The following is a 4,862-nucleotide window of genomic DNA, read 5'->3' as shown; positions in this document are numbered from 1 at the left end:
TTTTTTAATTTTTAATTACATTTATTCTTGTGGCAAAACTGAATTTTCAGCAGTCATTGGTGTCACTTGATCTTTCAGAAATTATTTTAATATGCTAATTTGCTGCCCAAGAAACATTTCTTATTATCATCAATGTTGAAAACACTTGTGCTGCTTATTATTTTTGTGGAAACTGAAAATTCTCTCTCTCTTTTTTTTTTTGTAACAACACATTTCATGCAAACATAAATGTCTTTACTGTGACTTTTGATCAAATTACTGTGTCTTTGCCAGATAAAATGACTAATTTTAATACATTTGATAAAAACAAACAAAAAAAAACAAATTTTTACTGACCCCAAAACTTTGAACGGTAGAGTACAAAGCAGATTTTGGTTCAAATATATTGGTATATTTACATTATATCACTTGATGAAATGCATAGTTATAAGTTGTAGAATATGTGATGACATTTATTTTTTATTTTTTGGTAATTTACTGAAAATTCATTGTATTCGAGTGTATTGACGCACAGAGATAGAATCAGAGAGCTTGTTTTGACATTGATTGAATGCCATGAGAGGCCGATTGGGGTGAAACCACTGACTCACTGTCTGACTGTCATCAGATGTACCTATCTGTCACACATCTGTAACAATGCGGCACACCCAGAGTACAAATGACGCTTTCATGGCAACTTCCAGTGCACCGACACTAAATGCACAAAAAAATGTCATGCTTAGGTCAGAAATATGTTGTTGCAATACATTTTTGTATGTACTGTTACAATGTTTAACACATATTTTATTGTCTACATTTGTTTAATTTGAGAGTTTACTGAGAGATTGCAAAATGAGGGAAAGGAAACAAGAGAGAGAGAGGGTCACATACCTGCACTCGGAAAGCGAACAAACAGAGCGCAGAGTGATCTCTCGTGTTGAATTGCATGCATGCATCAGTGCTCATGCAGGCAGAATGCATTATCCTAAACAAAGCTGTGCCACATAATACTGAAGTATGTTTGTGAGCTATCTGAAAATAAATCTGGTTGAGAGGGAAAGGGGTTTGTGGTTTATGCTTGAGGTGTGGATGCATCTGGGACATTTGCTGTCAGCGTGTATCAATAGCAGCTGTACCGGCACTGTCAATAGTTATCACATCTCATCTCACACTTAGTTTGGTGACTAGTATCTCTTTCTCTCGCTCTCTCGGGTTCACGCTCTCTCTCTCTTATCTTTTTCTTTTATACTGGGATTGCGCACCATTCAGAATTGAATAATGATTTGAGTTCCTAAATCTGAATTGAGGCAGCAAACTGGATGCAAAACTATAAATCTGAATGGAATTTAACAAAGTAGAATTCAAATGGGATGAAATGCACATAACTGCTTTAAGTGTAAATTTTAATAATACATCATTGATATTTTTGATAATACATTTATTTATTTATTTATTCTATTTGAATTGCACATAAACATGTAGTCATATATGGGGCATCCAGAAACATTTGAACTATTTATTTATTTATTCATTCATTCATTCGTTTGTTTGATTTAAATTTAATAAAATATCGTCCATTTTATTGATCATAGTGCAACACCAATTTGTTCTCAGAATGCTCTAATTTATTTTTGTCAATATTTAATTTAATTAAGTCATCTGAAAACAAAGTGGTGGACTTTTTGTGGTGCTGTATGACAAAATAAAATCTGTATTGAAGGATGTAGAGACTGAATGAAAGGTCAAGAATAGATAAAAAAATATATAAATATGAATTGAATTTAGTGAAGTAGAATTAAAATGAAATTCATATAACTGCTTTAAGTGTACATTTTAATAATATATCATTAATCCTATGTACAATTAATATTGTATTTATATTTATTTATAAATTACATTTCATTATATATATTAAATGAGCTTTCCTTTTATTGGGCATAGAAGGACAATTTGTTCCCATAATTCTCTAATTTATTTTTGTCAATATTTAATTTTATTAAGTCATCTAAAAACAATGCGGTGCATAACATTTTGTGGTGCTGTATGGCAAAATAAAATCTGTATTGAAGACTGCATGAAGGTTCAAAAATAGAAACAAAACTATAAATATGAGTTGAATTTAATGACATAGAAGGACCATAGAAGGGCAATTTGTTCCCAAAATTCTCTAATTTATTTTTGTCAATATTTAATTGTATTAAGTGATCTGAAAACAATGTGGTGTAATTTTTGCAGTGCTGTATGGCAAATTCAAATCTGTATTAAAGACTGGAGACTGTATTTAACTAGTTCAAGAATAAAAATATTAGAGAAATGTATAAAAATATTTTGCAGTACAACAGATAATTCAGCAAATTTAATTACAGTATGTTACAAAAATACAAATCCTCTGATGGAAATTTCTTGTTTCATTCAGTATGCTGAGCAAAGCCCATTCAATTCAAATTACGACTCATACATTGATATCAAGCCAATTCTCAGATTCTGATTTTGCCCCACCTTGTTTCACACACTGATTTTCTCATGATTCAGCTATAATGACAGAGCTTTGTGTGATTTTCATCTGTCAGTCAGGTGTTGGGAGGTGTAGCAGGTGCTCACACCCAGACTCAAGAGAAGCTTCAGGGCTTCAACATCACCCAACAATCAATGTTCAACACCACATCAAGAAGATCAGGATTTGTATTTCTTATCAACTGGGAGTTTTCATGACACAGTCACCACACCAAAAATATTATTCACAATTACAATACACAAAGTAAAAAAAAAATAAAAAAAAGTACAACATAAAAATGAATATTACTTAATCTTAAATGGTAAAGTTGATGAAAAATTAAATATACAATAAAAAAAGAGTAATAAATAAAGTATTCAAATCGTAAAATAATGAATGAAAATATATATGCTGTTGGAAATTGTTCTGCTATATAGAGCGAAAATTACATTTAAGCTAAATAAAGATACAAAAGCTGTCACCGGGGTGGTACCTTTTCAAAAAGTACCTTTTAGGTACTAATATGCACACTTTCAGTACTAATATGTACCTTTAAAGTCCAAAATGGACCCTTTAGGTACAAAGGCGTACCTTTTGAAAAGGTACCACCCCAGTGACAGCTTTTGTGCCTCTTTTTCGGAGAATGTACATATCTCCACTGAAAAGATCTTGTGAAGTTTTTGGCATGCGTGAAGCACAACTTTTAAGAAAAGGGTAAAATATGGTCAGGGGGTGGAGACTGGAAATGTGTACATGCCGTTCACCTGCATGGGGCCTGGTTGCTCCTCGGGACATGTGTCACAATAAACATAGCTATTCAAGACAAGCTCCAGGGTGGGTGAACCAGTGTGGAAACCATCCACCTTTGCAGTTTAAGTCATTGCCATGGCGATAGGACATAAAGAGCCTCTCTGAGGACATTCCTTTAATAATTTATGCAATTTCTGTCGACTGGCTTGATGTGTTTCATATGGCCTTCATTGCTCTGATTACTGTGTTTTACTATGGACACTGCCTAGTTAGTAGACAGGTTTTACAAGTAATTAACATATATCAATTGCTAATTCAGTTACATTTTTGACACGATTCCGCCTATTTAATGACAATGAGCTGTTCTTTTAAATGTCTTTGAAGACATTAAGACGATTAATGAATGTACTGTTTTTAATGATTCAGACCTAAATGTCCCTATAGGCCAATTATCAACTAACTAGTTCTAATACCGTTAAACTACTTCCAAAAAACAACACTTTTTAGTGTCATTCATAAAGTGCACTTGCATAAATTAGTGACCTAACTATACAAGATGTCAACGGTTTTGATTTACTCTTCTCTGTTGATCATGGATGTCAGTGCACTTCTTCAACATCTATTTGTGCTGTAGTAAAATGAAGGTTGTAAATGTATAACAGTTCAGCGAGCTGTGCACAATAGTACAGACTCAACACTTACTGACAGGGCTCTGCCAAATTCCTTTCCACCCAACCCAACCCATCCTCCACCTCCCCTGCACACAAACACCATCATATTGCAACATGCTCATCTCCAGGCTGTTGTGCTCTAAACTTCCACATCAACACATTACAGAAGGGTCTCAAAACCTGACAAATGAACCAAGAAATTCAACTTTTCTGTGAAAAACAATACCTGCCTTTGTCCATTGTTTGCCACTAATCCCCTTTCTCTGTCTCTCTTATCAGTTTTTCTGCAAAAAAGGCTGACTAGTTTAGAAATGGATGCTGTCTGTTATGTGGCCAGAAAGGATTTAAGCAAATAAAGTTGCATACTTCAAAAAATATGTTCAAATAACGGTGCTTTACATAAAAGGGTAGGAAATAAGGCCTAAAATGGTTAGAGTCAGTGAGAAATGATGATAACCAACTTCAGGAGGTCAAATTAAATATTATATGAGCTGTTTAGTTTTCAATACATTTTACATTAGATTTTCCAATTTTGCAGTTTGAAATAAATAAATGCTAAGTTGTGTGATTTTGTTATCTTCTAGCAATGGGACAAATTATACTGTATGATAACAATGTTGCACACATTTTGGATTATAATGTTGGTTTTCATTACAGTTAATTGACATTTAATTCAGCAGACTGTTGTATGATTTTATTTGGTGGAAATAGTCATGGGCCAAAATCTTGAGAACCTTTTCATGAAAATTTTATTTTATGATCAAATAATTGATCCTATTTATCTTATAGTTTGCACAACAAAAACATTAGATCTGAGGCTCTAATGTTTAAACAAATAATACATTTGAACACATTTAAAGGGCTTAATAGTGTCGTAATTTGAACACTTTTCTTATGTTGCTCTCATAAATGTCTCACATTCACTTGCTCAGTCTGAGTCACTCCCTTATCAGTTCCAAGAAGTGAAG

This window comes from Sinocyclocheilus grahami, unplaced genomic scaffold, assembly GCF_001515645.1.
Source record: "Sinocyclocheilus grahami isolate Dianchi unplaced genomic scaffold, SAMN03320097.WGS_v1.1 scaffold109.1, whole genome shotgun sequence".
Taxonomy (NCBI): domain Eukaryota; kingdom Metazoa; phylum Chordata; class Actinopteri; order Cypriniformes; family Cyprinidae; genus Sinocyclocheilus; species Sinocyclocheilus grahami.
The sequence above is the reverse complement of the archived record's forward strand: the minus strand, read 5'-3'. Positions refer to the sequence as shown.